The 19,009-nt window shown below is 42.1% G+C and overlaps 1 protein-coding gene across 6 annotated transcripts in view; it reads left to right on the plus strand.

The window, feature by feature from the left end:
* Window positions 1-19,009, plus strand: part of LOC134350487 (transcriptional-regulating factor 1-like) — a 262,932-nt gene that overhangs the window by 34,406 nt on the left and 209,517 nt on the right. For 4 of the 6 annotated variants that reach the window (XM_063055707.1, XM_063055705.1, XM_063055709.1 and 1 more), the window contains exon 1: window positions 15,658-15,829. The exons of the other annotated variants lie outside the window; for them this stretch is intronic. The gene's annotated coding sequence lies outside the window, so the exon portion shown is untranslated. Of the gene's footprint in view, window positions 1-15,657; window positions 15,830-19,009 lie in introns of those variants that run through there. 6 annotated transcript variants of the gene reach the window in all.

Raw genomic sequence — 19,009 nt, forward strand, 5'->3', positions numbered from 1 at the left:
TTTACAGTCAGTTTTTATGTTCCCTGCCAGTTTTCTCTCATAATCTTTTTTCCCCTTCCTAATTAAGCCCTTTGTCCTCCTCTGCTGAACTCTGAATTTCTCCCAGTCCTCAGGTGAGCCACTTTCTCTGGCTAATTTGTATGCTTCTTCTTTGGAATTGATACTATCCCTAATTTCTCTTGTCAGCCATGGGTGCACTACCTTCCTTGATTTATTCTTTTGCCAAACTGGGATGAACAATTGTTGTAGTTCATCCATGCAACCTTTAAATGCTTGCCATTGCATATCCACCGTCAATCCTTTAAGTGTCATTTGCCAGTCTATCTTAGCTAATTCACGTCTCATACCTTCAAAGTTACCCCTCTTTAAGTTCAGAACCTTTGTTTCTGAATTAACTATGTCACTCTCCATCTTAATGAAGAATTCCAGTATCACAGAATATCAGTGGTTCCCAACCTCCGGGCCGCGGACCGATACATTACCACGAAGAACGCAGCGGTGCAGTGGTAGTCAGAACACACCCAGCACATCTTTAAGAAAAAAACCCAAAATAAACAAGCTAATTAATTAGGTGCTGCCCGGCACGTAAGTGTCGGCCCAGATTAGAGGCGACACAATCGGCAATCGCCTCTGATCTGGGCCAACATTCACGTGTCGGGCGGCACCTAATTAATTAGCTTGTTTATTTCAGCTTTTTTTCTTAAAGATGTGCTGGGTGTGTTCCGACTACCACTGCACCGCTGCATTCTTCGCGGTAATGTATCGGTCTGCAGCCCGGAGGTTGGGAACCACTGCTGTATACTGATGTTTGTGACAGTCTGTACACTTACCTAATCTAATTGGTCACTTTGATGCAGCACAAGCTATGCTGAAAACACGGTGCATGGCAGGGGAGCTACACACATACACACTGGGCAGAAAGAACGGAACTAAAACCCCGCAACCCGGAAACAACCTCTCTTTACAAAGTTTCCAGTAGCAAAAGTATTACTATATTACCATTATCCTAATTAGTATTACTTATTTTTATAACGCTCACATTACAACAGTATTTGTGTATTTATTTTTGATTTTTTTCGGGATCTACTGGGAAAGTCTCAAAGATCAACGGGTTGGCGACCACTATTGTATAGAATTGGATTGTAAACAATCACCAAGCGGAGTACAAGAAGAGAGCTACCTTTTCAGTTAGGTTTGCACTCAAGATTTAAAAGACAGAACTTTGCAGCAGTTCTTCGGAGTTGGGCTGTGACCAATCACTGAACGGGATTCATTAGAATGGGTGAATAAAAATTACACAAGCGCAAGTGCCTTTCTTGGAGTGGGCACTGTTGTGAGTGGGTCAGTTTTGGAGTGACTTTGGCTCATTAGGCTTTGGTGAGATCAGGCTTTGGCAAAGTAAGTATCTGGTAAGTTTTTCTTTTTCTTCTTAATTTTTCATTCCTTGTCTGTAAGGGCATGATAGTGCAGTGAGAATGGCTCCAGGGGCAGTGTTTTGTACCATGTGTAAGATGTGGGAATTAGACCATAAGGACGTAAAATAATAAGATATAGGAGCAGAATTAGGCCATTGGGCCCCATGAGTCTGCTGTGCCATTTTATCAAGGCTCATCAAATTTTCCTCTCAGCCCTAATCTCCTGCCTTCTCCCTTTATCCCTTCATGCCCTGATTAATCAAGAACCTATCAAACTCTGCTTTAAATATACATAAAGACTTGGCTTCCACAGCTGCCTGTGACAAAGAATTCCACAGATTCACCACTCTCTGGCTAAAGAAATTCCTCCTCATCTCCTTTCTAAAAGGACACCCCTCTATTCTGAGGCTGTGTCCTCTGGTCTTAGACTCTCCCATAATAGGAAACATCAACTCTATCAAGGCCTTTCACCATTTGAAAGGTTTCAATGAGATCACCCCTCATTCTTCTGAATTCTAGTGAATATAACCCCAGAGCCATCAAATGCTCTTCTTGTGACAAGCTATTCAATGCTGGAATCATTTTCGTGAACCTCCTTTGAAGTCATTCCAGTTTCAGCACATCCCTTCTAAGAGAAATGGCCCAAAACTGCTCACAATACTCCAAGTGAGGCCTCACCAGTACTTTGTAAAGTTTCAACATTACACCCTTGATTTTATATTCTAGTCCTCTTGAAATGAATGCTAACATTGCATTTGCCTTCATCACCACTGACTCAGCCTGCAAATTAACATTTAGGGAATCTGCATAAAGATTCCCAAGTCCCTTTGCACCTCAGTATTTTGTATTTTCTCTCCACTTAGGAAAGTAATCAACTCTTTCATTTCTTCTACCAAAGTGCATAACCATACACTTCCCAACTCTATATTCCACATGCCATTTCTTTGCCATTCCCCTAATCTTTCTAAATCCTTTTGTAGCCTACTTCATCAAAATTACCTACACCCCACTTACCTTCGTATCATCTGCAAACTTTGCAACAAAGCCATCAATTCCACCATCCAAATCACTGACATATCACGTAAAAAGAATCTATCCCAAAACAAACCCCTGTGGAACACCAACAAGACAAAATCTGCAGATGCTGGAACTCAGCAGGCTAGGCAGTATCTCTGGAAATGAGTATGGTTGATGTTTTGGGCCAAGTCCCTTCATTAGGACTGGAGAAAAAAATGAGGAGTCAGAGTAAGAAGATGGGAGGAAGAAACACAAGGTGATAGATGAAACTGGGAATGGGGGAATAGGAGGGGTGAAGTAAAGAACTGTGAAGTTGGTTGGTGAAAGAGATACAAAGATGGAGGAGGGGGACTCTGATTGGAGTGGACAGAAGGCCATGGAAGAAAGAAAAGGGGGAGGAACACCAGAGGGAGGTGATGGGCAGGTAAGGAGATGGGTGGGAGAGGGAAAAGGGCATAGTGAAAGGTGGGGTCATTACCGAAAATTTGAGAAATCTATGTTTGTGCCATCAGGTTGGAGGCTACCCAGACAGAATATAAGGTGTTGCTCCTCCAACCTGAGTGTGGCCTCATCAAGATTGTAGAGGAGGCTAAGGACTGACGTGTCGGAATGGGAATGGGAAGTTGAGTTAAAATGGGTGGCCACTGGGAGATCCTTGGGGAACACAACTAGTTACTGGCATCCAGCCAGAAAAGGCTCCCTTTATTCCCACTCTTTGCTGCCTGCCAATCAGCAACTGCTTTATCCATGCTAGAATCTTTCCTGTAATACCGTGGACTTGTAGCTTTTTGAACAGCCTCATGTATGCACCTTGTCAAAGGCCTTCTGAAAATCCAAGTACACAACATCAACAGATTGTCCTTTGTCTATCCTGCTTGTTATTTCTTCAAAGGATTCCAAAAGATTTATCAGGCAAGATTCTCTCTTGAGGAAACAATGCTGACTACGACCTACTTTACTTTGTGCTTCCAAGTACCCTGAGACCTTATCCTTAGTAATCATCTTCAAATTCTTCCCAACCACTGAGGTCAGACTATGGTTTCCTTTCTTCTCCCTCTCTCTCTCTTCTTGGAGGTTAAAATGACATTTGCAATTTTCCAGCCTTCTGGAACCATTCCAGAATATTGAATTCTTGAATCAATACCTCCACAATCTCTTCAGCCACCTCTTTCAGAACTTTGGGGTGCACACCATCTGGTCCAGGTGACTTATCTACTTTAAGACCTTTCAGTTTCTCAGGAACCTTCTCTCTAGTAATGGTAACTTAACACACTTCATGACCCCTGACACCTGGAACTTCCAACGTACTGCTAGTGTCTTCCACAGTGAAGACTGATGCATCATACTTAAATTTTTGTCTGCCATTTCATTGTCCCCCACTTCTACTTCTCCAGCATTGTTTTCCAGCAGTCCGATATCCACTCTCGCCTCTCTTTTTCATTTTGTGTATCTGAATTCTGGGAGAACTTCATTCTCCCAGTTAACCACATCTGCACCAGGTGCACTGAGCTGAAGTTCCTCAGAGAACGTGTTAGGGAACTGGAGCTGTAGCTCAATGACTTTCTGCTCTTACAGGCAAATGAGGTAATGACAGCTAGGAGCTACAGAGAGGTAGTTACCCTGAGGTTGCAGGAGGCAGGTTAACTGGGTGACTGTCAGCAGAAGGAAGGGAAATGCGCAGCTAGTGCAGAGTACCCCTGTGGCCATTCCCCTCAGTAATAAGTGGACCATTTCAGATACTGTTGAGGGGGACAAGTTACCAAGGGGGAGCTGCAGTGACTGGGTGCCATGGCAGAGAAGAGGACAGTAGTGGTATTGGGAGATTCTCGAGTCAGTGGAACAGAGACGAGATTCTGTGTGCGTGATAAAGACATCCAGATTGTATGTTGCCTCCCAGGTGCCAGGGTCAGGGCTGTCTCAGATTGGTCCACAGCATTTTAAAGGGGGAAGGTGAGTAGCCAGAAGTCTTATATATTGGTACCAATGACATAGGTAAGAAAGGTGAGGAGGTCCTGAAGGAAGATTTTAGGGAGCTAGGTAGAAAGCTGAAAATCAGGACCCTTAGGGTAATAATCTCCGGTTTGCTGCCCATGCCCTGCACCAGTGGGGGTAAGAATAGGATGATTTGGCAGGTGAATGCATGGCTGAGGAGCTGGTGTAGGGGGCAAGGGTTCATATTTATTAATCATTGGTATCTCCTCTGGGGAAGGTACGACCTGTACAAAAGGAATTGGTTACACCTGAACCCAAGGGAGACTAATATCCTTATGGTAAGGTTTTCTGGTGCTGTTTGGGAGGGTTTAAACTAATTTGACTGGGGGATGGGAATTGGAGTGATAGTGCAGAGGATGAGGTAGTTGGTTTACAAACAGAGGCAGTGTGCAGTGAGACTGCTAGTAGGGAGAGCCTGATGACAAGGCAAAATTGCAGTCAACAGGATGAGTTGCAATGTAAAAGGCCAACAAAAGGGTGAATACAGGTCTGAAGATGTATTTGAATGCGTGCAGTATATGGGATAAGGGAGATGAACTTGTAGCATCATTACAGTTTGGCATTTATGATGTTGTTAGCATCACTGAGTCATGGCTGGAATAAGATTAAAGCTGGAAACTTAATGTCCATAGGCAGGTAGGCTCTGTTGGTAAAAAATGAAATCAAATCAAAAGAAAGGTGACATCGAGTTGGAAGGTATTGAATTGTTGTTAGTAGAGCTAAGGATCTGCAAGGGTAAAAAAGCCCTGAAGGGAATCATATACAACCCCCCCCCACCAAACAGTAGTAACTATGTGGTCGACAAATTAAAATGGAAGAAAGAAAATGCGTGCCAAAAGAGTAATGTTACAATAGTCATGGGGGATTTCAATATGGAGGTAGATTGGGAAAAGCTGGTTTGTGCTCAATCCTAAGAGGGGAAATTTCTAGAATGCTTATTAGGTGACTTTCTAGAGCAGCTTATGGTTGAGCCCACTAGGGGATCAGCTATTCTGGATTGGGTGTTGTCCAATGAACTGGAATTGATTAGAGAGCTTAAGGTAAAGTAATGCTTATTGGAAAATGATCAAAATATGATAGAATTTATCCTGCAACTCAAAAAGAAGAAACTAAAGTCAGATGTATCAGTATTACAGTCGAGTAAAGGCAGTTGCAGAGACGAGAGAGGAGCTGGCCAAAATTGGGGGGGAAAATATCTGTGTTGGGACAGATTCTTTTTACGTTACTGTATATGTTAATGATTTGGATGATGGAATTGATGACTTTGTTGCAAAGTTTGCAGATGATATGAAGATAGGTGGAGGAGCAGGTAGTTTTGAGGAAGTAGAGAAGCTACATAAGGTTTGAAACAGATTGGGAGAATGGGCAAAGAAATGGCAAAGGGAGTGTTTGGTTATGCATCTTTGGTAGAAGAAACGAAAGACTTGACTTTTCTAAATGGAGAGAAAATATAAAAACCAGAAGTGCAAAGGGACTTTGGAGTCCTTTTGCAGGATTCCCTAAAGGTTATTTTGCAGGTTGAGCCTGTGGCAAGGAAGGCAAATGCAATGTTAGCACTTATTTCAAGAAGACTAGAATATAAAAGCAAGGATTTAATGTTGACAATTTATAAAGCGCTGGTGAGGCCTCACTTGGAGTATTGTGAGCAGTTTTGAGCTCCTTATCTTAGAAAGGATGTGCTGAAACTGGAGAGGGTTCAAAGGAGGTTCACGAAAATGATTCCAGCATTGAATGGCTTGTTATATGAAGAGCATTTGATGGCTTTGGACCTGCATTCACTGGAATTCAGAAGAATCAGGAGTGACTCATTGAAAACTATCGAATGGTGAAAGGCCTAGGTAGAGTGGATGTTTCCTTTCATGGGAGAGTCTAAGACACAGCCTCAGAATAGAGGAGCAGCCTTTTAGAATGCAGGTGAGGAATAGTTTCTTCAGCCAGAGAGTGGTGAATCTGTGGAATTCTTTGCCACAGGCAGCTATGGAGGTCAAGTCTAGATGTATATTTAAGGCAGAGGTTGATACAGTGGTTTCTTGATTAGTCAGGGCATGAGGGGTTACAGGGAGAAGGCAAGAGATTAGGGCTGAGAAGAAAAATTGGATGAGCCATGATGAAATGGTAGAACAGACTAGATGGGCCAAATAGCCTAATTCTGCTTCTGTATCTTATGCTTTTGTGGTTATATGACAATGACTTGGATGATGGAATTGTTGGCTTTGTGATCAAGTTCACGGACGATCCTGAGATGGGTGGAGGGGCAGGTAGTTTTGAGGAAATGGAGAATTTACAGAAGGACTTACACAGATCAGAAGAATGGGCAAAGAAGTGGCAGGTGCAATACATTGTCAGAAAGGGTACTTTCGTAGAAAAAATGAAAGGATAGACTATTTTCTATATGGAGGGAAAAATCAAAATTCTGAGGTGCAACGGAACTTGGGAATGTTCTTACAGGATTCCCTAAAGGCTAATTTGCAGGTTGAGTTTGTGGTGAGGAAAGCAAATGCGATCTTAGCATTCATTTCAAGAGGTTTAGAATATAAAAGCAAGGATGTAATTTTGAGGCTTGAGAAGCCTTACTTGGAGTATTGTGAGCAGGTTCGGGTCTCTTGATTCCGAGATTGAAAGGCTTGTCATATGAAAAGCGTTTGATGGTTCTGGGCCTCTACTCACTGGAGTTCAGAAGGAAGTGTGTGACCTTTCAAATGTTGAAAGGCCTCGATAGAGTGGATGTAGAGAAGATGTTTCCTATGGTGGTGGGGGTGGGGTCTAAGACCAGAGGATACAGCCTCAGAATAGAGGGGCATCCTTTTAGAATGGAGATGAAGAGGAATTCCTTAAGCCAGAGGGTTGTGAATCTGTGGAATTTGTTGCTATAGGGAGCTGTGGAGGCAGAGATGTTTGGTATATTTAAGGCAGAGGTTGGTGGATTCTTGATTAGCAGACATGAAGAGATATGAGGAGAAGGCAGGAGATTGTGGCTCAGTGGGAAAGTGGATCAGCCATGATGAAATGGCAGAGCAGACTCAATGGGCCATATGGCCTAATTCTGCTCCTATGTCTTATGGTCTTGTCTTTCAATCTGCTTTGAGTACATGCTTGAATCATTTCCTCTGTTCATGTAATCTCTGAAAGTGGTGTAGCTCCAAAATTGAGTCCATGTGTTAGCAGTCTGGTTTCACGGATGTGAACAATTTGCATTCCCATACTAACTATAACTAAAATTTAATTACTGAAGAGAGCAGCCTCAGAGATGATACTGTCAGAGGATTTGGAGGAATTTAATGGAGGAAGAAATGGTGGTACTTCTCCAGTGGCTTGAAGACCTGCTCTCGATAGTTTGTTTCTCAAATGTAGGAAATTTGGCAGCCAATTTATATGTGGCAAGTTCCTTTGGGCAACAATGTCATTAAAAATCATATAGTATGTTTCTCAGAAGTGATTTAACATTATTGTGCTTTATCTGCAATAGCTCAGTTATTTGGTTAGTGTGTTGACAGTATAGAAAATTAAGAAATGAACTTTTGGCATTAGTGGCTCCTCTTCGTCACTTTGGTCTTGCATTTTGCTAAAAGGGAAAAGACCCAGGGTTAACATTTTAGCTTTGTAATGTACAGACTACCTGATTTACCTTTTCCATTGACCATGATGGAAGGGAAATCAGAGACTGAATTTAAATATTTATTGATTTAGAAGCCCATTTTACAGCCTTGCTGAATTTAATTTTTAACTTCCTCTTTTTAATTAAATGTTTACTCTATTATTTTCCCGCCACTTCATTCCTCTGCTAATGGAGTTTATTTCATTGCAGAGTACATTTCCATAAATAGTTTCCAAATTATTTTACTAATCCATATGCTATAGATCAGACTAATCACTCATCTGGTCATCACAGCGAGGTCTGCATTTGGCCTGATCTAATGTATGACAAGTAGTTACTTCCAGAAAAGATTGTTAGCTGGTATATGGCAAATACAAACAAAATCACAAGAGATTCAGTTCTGTTTTACACTAATATTGACAAGTTGATTTTTATAAAAGCAACCTTTTAAATTGTTTTAAGCATTTCGGGATTAGTTTTAGTAAGTTGTTTGTACCTATTTAGTTGAAATTATTGTTTCCCTGTAGCTTTCCATTTGGAGACTTCATAGATTCTGGGTGCGATGGGGACTAAGGGAGTATAAGATGATGAGAGGAATTGATTGTGTGGATAGCCAGAGGCTTTTTCCCAGGGCTGAAATGGCTAACACGAGGGGCATAGTTTTAAGGTGCTTGGAAGTAGGTACAGAGGGGATGTCAGGAGTAAGTTTTTCACACAGAGAGTGGTGGGTGCGTAGAATGCACTGCCTGCGACAGTGGTGAAGGCAGATACGATATGGTCTTTTAAGAGACTCTTGGATAGATACATGGAGCTTAGAAAAATAGAGGGCTATGCAGTATGGAAATTCTAGGCAGTTTCTAGGGTAGGTTACATGGTCAGCACAACATTGTGGGGTGAAGGGCCTGGAATGTGCTCTAGATTTTCTATGTTCAATGTTCTATGATATATCTTTGTTACCTCAGGCAACCCCCACAGGCCATGGATGACTACTACTCTGGTCACAAACATTGGAAGATATCTTATTTCTTAAATATGTAGTGGCTATTGCACATCAGGACTTTATGAAGGGAGGGCCTGTTCCAATGGCAGAAGCCTAGATGAATGGAAATCAGATTCTCCTATGCAGACTCAGTGTTGCATGTGCACACCCACCTACAAAGATGTGCCAATGCACACCCATGCTGCCCACCTTATTTCCTTTGGTCGCTTCCTCTATGCTGCATCCCAAGCTCTTCTCTCTCCCTCAATTTCTTTACTTCAGTCACTCATTGGCCTCTTGAGGATAGTGATGTATGCAACATTTCTTGCTCAGTATTTTTAAAATGTGTTTGTATTCACAATGGATTACCTTACCTGCCAGTTCGAATTTTGGTCTTTCTGACCTATGCGAATAGGGGATTCTGTGGATAAACTGTTACTACGATTGAAAAAGCTTTTAAAATAAAATTTGAAGGTTCATTTATTATCAAATTATGTAACCATACACAGCTCTGAGATTCGTCTTCTCCAGATAGCCATGAAAAAAACAAAAACCATGGGAGGTGTATGGAGGGATATGGTCTGTGTGCAGGTCAGTGGGACTAGGCAGAAAATGGTTCGGCACAGCCAAGAAGGGCCTGTTTCTGTGCTGTAGTTTCTATGGTTTTCTAAGTCATTTCGAGAGAAACATCAAACACATTCCCCACACAAAAAAAGTATGGGAACCTGATCATCAATTCCCCAAATCCTCCTCCCTTGCACAAAAAAACTAACCCAATGGAACAAGAGCATCAACCCCCAAACTCCCTCCACTCGTACAAGAGAAAGGAAAATAACAGGCAAAAACACAGAATTTAAAAATCAAGGTCTGAAAAAGTCCACAATCCATAAATGCATTCTTCCAATCTATAAATACGGAACCATGGTGACATCCTCTGACATCATCAAAAGGGAGAGACACCCCTCAAATCTAGAGGCCTACCTACCTGCCTCTGTGTCACAAAATTGTCAACTTCATTAACAGTGTTGTAAATATATTTATCTTTTAATAAAGTGGAAGTTAAAAATATATGGGTTCACAGCAAACAATACTCACTGAAGGAAAATAAATTTAATTCACAAAATAGGATCTGTTTTAAGAGCAGGAAACAAAGTGATAGAAATAACATGACAGGAACTAGCATAGTTACTTTGACAGGAAAATATTTAAATTCAATGATCATTAGAGATAAATGATATGCATTCAATCGCTTGGCATAATTCGGTTACCATGCCCGATTGATGAACCTTGAGATTCATTTTCTTGCAGGCATTTACAGGAAAATAAAGAAATACAATAGAATTTACAAAATTATACATCAACAAATTGACATGTAACAAATGTGTAAAAGAAGACATTTTATGGCAAAAAAGAAGTGAGAACGTGCGTTACAGAGGCCTTGAAAGTGAGTCTGTAGGTTGTGGAATCAGTAGAGTTGTGCTGAGTGAAGTTACGCACAACGGTTCAGGAACCTTATGGTTGTCGGTAATAACTGTTCCTTCCCCTTTACTCCATGGTCTATGTCCTAACAGATTCCTCCTTCAGCTCAGTACCTCTTCCACCTATCACATCCTAGTTTCTTATCATTCCCTTTTATCTCACCTCTCACCTGAATTCACCAATTGTTTTCCTCCCCGTCCATCCTCCCCCTTAACCTTTTTTATTCTGCCTTTTACCCTTTTTCTTTCTGCTCCTTTATGAAGGGTCTTGCCCAAAATAGTTATTGTTCATTGCCCTCTATAGATGCCGCCTGACCTGCTGAGTTCCTCCAGTATTCTGTGTGTGTGTTGTTTATGACAATGAATATTTCAGAATTTTAATTCACTCAGGACTGAAAAATTTGTGAAAATGTACCTAGCAGGCAATTACTTCTAAGTGCCATAATTAATATTAAAGTCTCAGGCATATAAGAATATTACATACAATGCAAATCAGTGGATCTTACAAAAACAATTAATTTGTGGCTGAAGAGCCCCAAGATCGGGGTTAATAATTCATATTTTAAATACACAGTCAGTATGCTTAAGGGAAATATTAAAACAATTGCCAGAAATACTTTTTTAAAAAAGCTAAAGGATGTGATTAAGTTCGAGAGGGTGCAGAAAAAGACTCACAAGGATGTTGCCAAGACTGGATGGGTTTGGACTGCTTTCTGTGGAATGAAGGAAGCTGAAGAGTGACCTTGTCGAGGTTTATAAAATCTTGAGAGGCATATACAAGGTGAAAGGTCAGTCTTTTCCCCAGGGTAGGGGGAGTCTAAAGCTAGAGGGCATAGGTTTAAGAGGTGAGGGTAAAAATTTAAAGAAAACCTAAGATGTGCATTTTTCAGACTGGTGGAACAAGCTGACAGAATAAGTAGCTGAGGCAGGTAAAATTTCAATATTTGCAGACAGGTGATGTACATAGATAGGAAAGATTTAGAGGAATATAGGCCAAATGTAAGCAGATGGACTGGCTCAGGAAGACACTTTAGTTGCTAGTTGGGCCAAAGGATGCATTTCTGTTCAAGGATATAATTTTTTGACTCTGTAACCTTTAATAAAAAAAACCTGATAGGTCTTTGCATTTATTTACCATAGTTATTACATAGAACATAAAACAGTACAGCACAGGAACAGGCCCTTCAGCCCACAATGCTGTGCTGAACCAATTCAATTAGCCAATTAAACTAATTACTTCTGCTTACACAAAGTCCATATCTTTCCATTTCTCTCACTTTCATGTGCCTATCAAAATGTTTCTTGAAACATTCCTAATGTATCTGCCTGTACCAGCATCCCAAGGAGTGCATTCCAGGCACCCACCATCCTCAGTATATATAAAAAAAACAAAAAAATTTACCCCTCACATCTCCTTTTGAAACTACCTCCTCTCACCTTAAATGTATGTCCTCTTGTATTATACATTTCAACCCTGGGAGAAAGATACTGTCTGTCTACCTATGCCTCTCGTAATCTTAGAAACCTCAATTAGTTCTCCCCTCAGCCTCTGCTGTTCCAGAGAAAACAACGTAAGTGTTTCCAACCTCTTGTTATAGCACATTCCTTCTAATCCAGGCAGCATCCTGGTAAACCTCCTCTACACCCTCAAAGTCTCAACATCCTTCCTATAATGGAGTGACCAGAATTGTATTCAATACTCCAGATGCAGCCCAACTAGAATTTTATAAAGCTGCAATATAACTTCCTGACTTTTGAACTCAATGCCTCAATTAATAAAGATAAGCATGGCAAATGCCTTCTTTATCACCCTATCAAACTGTGTAGCCAGTTTCAGGGAGCTGTGAACTTGGACCCCAAGATCCCTCTGCTCATCAACACTGTCAAGGGTCTTGCCCTTAACAGTATACTGTCTCTTTATATTTGACCTACCAAGGTGCATCATTTCACACTTGGCCAGGTTAAACTCCATCTGGTATCTCTCTGCCCATATTTGCAACTGATCACTGTATTTTTGCCAGTCTTCTATCCTACCTACAACACCACTAATCTTCATATCATCTACAAACATTAACCCATCCATCTCTTTTTTCATCTAGATTATTTATATGCATAACAAAGAGCAGAGGTCCCAGTACCAATCCTGCAGACACCACTAATCACAGATTTCCCATCTAGAATAAGTCCCATCAACCACTATGCTCTATCTTTGTGTGGGTGAGCCAGTTCTGAACCCAAACGGCCAATCGACCATGGATCCTATACATCTTAGTCTTCTGGATGAGCCTCCCATGAGGGACCTTGTCAAATGCCTTACTAAAATCCACGTAGATAACAACACAGCTCTATCTTCATCACCTCTTCAAAAAACTCAACCAGGTTCAAGAAAACCTGCAGATGCTGGAAATCCAAGCAACACACACAAAATGCTGGAGGAACTCATTAGGGCAGGCAGCATATATGGAAAGAGTAAACAGTGGACGTTTCGGACTGAGTCCCTTTGTCAGGACTGGAAATAAAGATAAGAAGTCAGAGCAAGAGGTGGGGAGTGGGTTTCCTCCAGGTGCTTTGGTTGTTCCCATAGTCCAAAGATGTACTAGTTAGTAGGTTAATTCGTCATTGTAAATTTTCTGATGATTAGGCTAGGGTTAAATAGCTGTGTTGCTTGTTGGCGCAACAATTCAGGCTGGAAGGGCATGCTTTATGCTGTAATATCCCATCAACCACTGGGAACTTAACCACCACCATGCTCTTCAGGAGACCCGACATTACCTCCTCCTTTACCTCAATGCCCTAGCTTATTAATAATCTCATCACTGATCTTCCTATCCTTCACGTTCTTTTCTTTGGTAAATACTGAGGTAAGGTACTCATTAACGACCTCATCCACATTTTCTGCTTCCAAGCAAATGTTCCCCCATTTATCCTTGAGTGATCGCACCCTCTCCCTAGTTATCCTCTTGCTCCTGATGTATGTATAGAATGCCTTGGGATTCTCTTTAATCCTTATTGCAAAGGACTTTTCATGGTCCTGCCAGGCTTTCCTATTTCCTTTCCTGAGTTCCTTTCTAGCTTTTTTACAATCCTCAAGGGCTCTGTTTGATTCTAGCTTTCTAAACTTTACTTACTTTTTCTTTTTCTTCTTGACTAAATTAATCACATCTCTTGACATTCAAGGTTCTCTTATCTTGCCATCCTTGTCCTTCCTTCTGAGTGGAACACACCTGTCTATACTATGTGCAGTTGGTCTTTAATTCATTCATCCATTCTTAATCACTACTTTACAAAATCAATTGAGGTCATATATTGTAGCACCTTTTTTATATATCAACATCTAAAGCTGGAGATGGACCAGGCCTTAGACCAAAAACTATAAAATATAGGAGCAGAATTAGGCTATTCAGCCCATCGAGTCTCTTCCGCTATTTCATCATGGCTGATCCTGGATCCCGCACAACCCCATATACCTACCTTCTCGCCTTATCTTCTGGTGCCCTGACCGAACAGGAAACAGTCAACTTCTGCCTTAAATATACCCACAGACTTGGCCTCCTCGGCAGTCTGTGGCAGAGTATTAAAAAGTCCTCCTTACCTCTGTTCTAAAAGGTCACCCCTCAATTTTGAGGCTGTGCCCCCTAGTTCTGGATACCCCCACCTTAAGAAACATCCTCTCCACATCCACCCGATCTAGTCCTTTCAACATTCAGTAGGTTTCAGTGAGATCCCCACGCATTCTTCTAAATTCCAAAGAGTACAGGCCCAAAGCTGCCAAACGCTCCTCATATGTTAACCCTTTCATTCCCAGAATCATCATCGTGAACCTCCTCTGGACTCTCCCCAATGACAACACAGCCTTTCTGAGATATGGAGCACAAAATTGTTGTCAGTACTCCAAGTGTGGCTTGCCTAGTGTCTTATAAAGGCTCAGCATTATCTCCTAAGTCTTTCTGTACCTCTGATGTTTTAATTTTCTCCCCATTTAGATAATAGTCCACACTATTGTTCCTTTTATCAAAATGCATTATCATACATTTCCCAACACTGTACTCCATCTGCCACTTTTTTGCCCATTCTTCCAATTTGTCTAAGTCCTGCTGCAATTGCACTGCATCCTCAGCACTATCTACCCCTCCACCTATCTTTGTATCAACCGCAAACTTTGCCACAAAACTATCAATTCCATATTGTTCCATCAAAGCCCTGCAAGGACCTGCTCTGAACCCTAATTCTGGATCCCAAGCATGGATGGGTTATGCTTTACCTTGATTGTCTGACCTCCACATTACTCTTCCCGCTTGTACTTCTGCTAGATTGCTGGCCACATCTTTTAAGTAGCTGGTATTGACCTGGGAGTTTCAATCCCATTGAGCCCAACAGAAAGGTTTCTCACCTGAAATGGGTGCCAGGTTCTGGGTATCCCATGCTTTCTAAAGCACAAATAAATACAGGAATGTGTAAGAGTGATTGAGGTCAGACAAGAACTGCAGATTTCCTTCATTCTGTGGATCTGTGTGAACAAAATATTCACCTGAAAATACATCTCGCTTGATAGTGATTTCAACTATTAGAGTCGCAGAAAACACTTTGTTCACAATTATCCTCAGCGTGAAGGAAATCTGCGGTCCTTGTTTGATCTGACAATATTTAACTTTGAACAAGACGGTTGACTCCAAATTACCCTCTGAAATTTAACAAGTGACTCAGTTCAAGAGCAATTGGGAACTGACAATAAATGCCAGACTTTGCTGGAGACACCACAGTCCATAAAATATATCCACTATATTAGACAGTATCAATGCAGATATTCGATCATATAATTGTGAGTTATTTTTGTGTCCGGGACCCGCAGGGGTGAATATGCCTGGGCAGTGTGGAGATGTTGCAATGTATTGAGACGAGGCGAGCCTGGCCACCTTACTTCCTGCTTTGCATGCAAAGTCCTGACCCCGACATCCCGGCGGAGGGTTTTCCCCCCTCATCTTTATGTTGCTAACTGTCAGTGAGACAAGTATCCCGGGAACTTTCTTGCTCAATTGGCAGAAGCTTTGAATCGGAATAGCTAACCTCGAACGCCAGTCACTCCAATTTAGCGACTGAAAGGCAAACTTTGCGACGGGGCACTACATTCTGCTGAACATGGCGCGTAGTGTTATCTGTTTACAGGATGCAACGCGTCCTACTGTAAAAGGCTAAAGTGTCGCGGCTGAGACGGAGTCATCGAAGGGGAAACTTTTTGCAGAAAATCAGATAATTTGCACTACGCAGAAATAAACTAGCAGCTCTCAGATTGGCTCTTGTCACCTTTTCTTTGCATTCACGAGCGGGGCAAAGGGAATGCATGCGAGTGCAAAAGGTAGGTGAGAATTCGAGGCTATTTTTGGGTGATGGTAAAAGATGACTTTTTATACGGTATTTCCCTGTACGGCGGTATGCAACAGCGAGGAGAGTCCGTGCATGCACTTTGTTTGGAGTTGCAGTATACGAAGGGGTGGTGCACTTACCTGGCTGGTGTGTGAGGTTGTCCCAACTCCTCTGACATTAGCACACGCATCGCGGGGCTGTGCGCCGCGCTGCGGAGCCGGACGCCAGGGGCTTGGCCAAGAAGCTGTTGCAACCACAGGCACCCGTGCTGCCGCTCCTTTGCTCACAGTTTTTGATTGTGTGTAGGCGCTTGGTGCATGTTTGCAAAGGTTAGAAAGTTAGATGACCCACGCGTGTTGGCACAGAAGAAAGTCATTTTGAAGGATGGTTGTAGGAAGTTCATTGCCGTTCCTCCGCCCCCCCCCCCGCAATAATCTGCCTTTACTGTGTTTGTTGCAACACTGTAAGGAAGGGGCGGGGAGTGAGAGCTCTTTGGAGTTGAAAGCAGAAGTCGTCAGTCTTGTCCAAAAACATTTTTGTTGGGCTGTGTTCTGGGTCGGGACAAATTCTTTAAGGTGAAATACGAATGACAGGTTCCTTAAATCTTGAGCAAAACGCACATTCCAAGGGGAAGACAGTCAGGTGAATTTGTTACTGTTTATGTGAATTTGGTTTGATTCAGTTGATTTTTCCTGCATTTGCTTACGTCTGGCAAAAGTTGTGCACATCTCGCCGAAGGCATCCTGTCCTTTCGTGGAACCTTTGTGTGGGGATTAACCTATGGGCAATGCAAAGAATTTTGTTAAAAAGGAAACCATATTTTTTTAATACATGATTGGACTTTGAGATTTCAGACTCGACTAGATTTTGGTAAATGTGCTGCCGATATTTTTGCAGGATTATATGCTTTGACGCAGTTGTCAAGGCAACCATCAAAAATTCAAATTGGAATAGTCAAATATTTTGCGCAAGTTTTGTAATGTTGTTAAGAAATACAGTGTGGAAGCAGGCTGTTTGGCCCAGTAAATGCATGCTGACTATCACCTTTTCACACTAATCCTTCATTATTCCCATTTTCATTCACCCCACATTGTCAATAATTTCCTCCCGATTTGACAACTGAACTACACAGGGCAATTTAACAGTGGCCAATTAACCTCCCAACCTCTCATCTTCGGCAGGAAACCAGTGCAGTCACAGGGAGTGTGTGCAACCTCCATTGATGTCAGGATTGAACTTGGCACTAAAGTTCAAAGTAAATTTATTACCAAAGTACATATATGCCACCATATACAACACAGAAATTCATTTTCTTGTGGGCAATCACTGTAAGTACAAGAAACACAATAGGATCAACAAAGGATCATACCCAACAGGATGGACAAAAAAATTTGCAAAAAAATTGTGCAAATGCAAAAAGAAAGAGGGAAAAAATAATAAAGAACTAAGCAATAAGTATTGAGAACATGGCACGAGTCCTTGAAAGTGAGTCACAAAGGAGAAAATCTGCAGATGGTGGAAATCCAAGCAACATTCACAAAATGTTGGAACTCAGCAGATCAGGCAACATCTACTGAAGAGTACAGTCGACATTTCGGGCTGAGTCCTCCTGAAGGGTCTCGGCCCGAAACATCGATTGAAAGTGAGTCCATTGGTTGTGAGAACAGTTAAGTGATGGGGCGAGTAAAGTTATCTCCTTTGGTTCACGAGCCTGATGCTTGAGGGGTAATAACTGTACCTGAACCTGGTGATGCAGGTCTTGAGGCTCCTGTAACACTTTCCCGATGGCAACAGTGAGAAAAGAGCATGCCCTGGGTGGGTCCTTGATGGATGCTGCTTTCCTACAACAGTGCGCCGGATGTACTCAGTGGTGGGTGGGGAGGGCGTTAACCCATGATGGACTGGGCCGTATCCAGTACTTTTTGTAGTGTTTTGTGTTCCAGGACATTGGGGTTTCTATACCAGAATGTGATGCATCCAGTCGAATATACTCTCCACCACACATCTTTCGAAGTTTGTCCAAGTTTTAGTTGGCATGCCGAATCTTCACAAACATCTAAGAAAGTAGAGGTGCTGCCATGCTGAACCCAAGATAGATCCTCTGAAATGATAATACAGGAATTTAAAGTTGCTGTCCCTCTCCACTCCTGATCCTCTGATGACGACTGGCTCATGGACCTCTGGTTTCTTCCTCCTGAAGTTAATAATCACCTCCGTGGTTTTGCTGACGTTGAGTGAGAGGTTGTTGTTGTGGCATCACTTATCTAGATTTTCAATCTCCCTCCTGTGTGCTGTTTTGTCACCACCCTTGATTTGGCCAACGTCAGTGGTGTCATTGACAAATGGAGCATTGGAGCTGTGCTTAGTCTCACAGTCATAAGTATAAAGTGAATGGAGCAGGGGGTTAAGCACTCAGCCTTGTGGTGTGCCTGTGCTGACGGAGATCGTGGAGGAGATGTCGTAGCCAATCCAAACTGACTGAGGTCTGCAAGTGAGGAAATTGAGGATCCAATTGCACAAGACATTATTGAGGCCTACCTAGGACTTAGATTAGATTATGAAGACACGTAGTCCTCTTTTATTGTCATTTAGTAATGCTTGCATTAAGAAATGATACATTATTTCCTCCGGTGTGATACAACAAAACACAGGACAAACCAAGGCTGAAAAAACTGACAAAACCACAGAATTATAACATATAGTTACAACAGTGTAACAATACCATAACTTGATGAAGAAGTCCATGAGCACAGTAAAGTTCAAAGTTTCTCAAATGTCCCACATCTCACGCAGACGGGAGAAGGAAGAAAAACTCTCCCTGCCATGCCAACCACAGTCCAACTCTGAGTCATCCGAAAACTTCAAGCTCTGATCAGCACTCTGACACCCGAGTATTGAGCGCTATCTCTGTCCGAACAATTCGACCTCCTTCTTGGTCGCCAAAAGCAGGCAAGGCCGGGGATTTTGAGGCCTACCCTCTGAAAGATTCCCGACCACACAGTAACGACAGCAGCGAACGGGCGTTTCAGAAATTTCTCCAGATGTTCCTCTGTGCTTTCACATCCATTCTCCATCAAATCAGAATTGTCCATGGTCCCAATTTAACAGATACAATATCATTTTTCACCGGAGGGCTGCGCTCACGCAGGCGTGCTGCCACCTTCTCCTCCCG

The sequence above is a fragment of the Mobula hypostoma genome, chromosome 8, assembly GCF_963921235.1.
Source record: "Mobula hypostoma chromosome 8, sMobHyp1.1, whole genome shotgun sequence".
NCBI classification, from domain to species: domain Eukaryota; kingdom Metazoa; phylum Chordata; class Chondrichthyes; order Myliobatiformes; family Myliobatidae; genus Mobula; species Mobula hypostoma.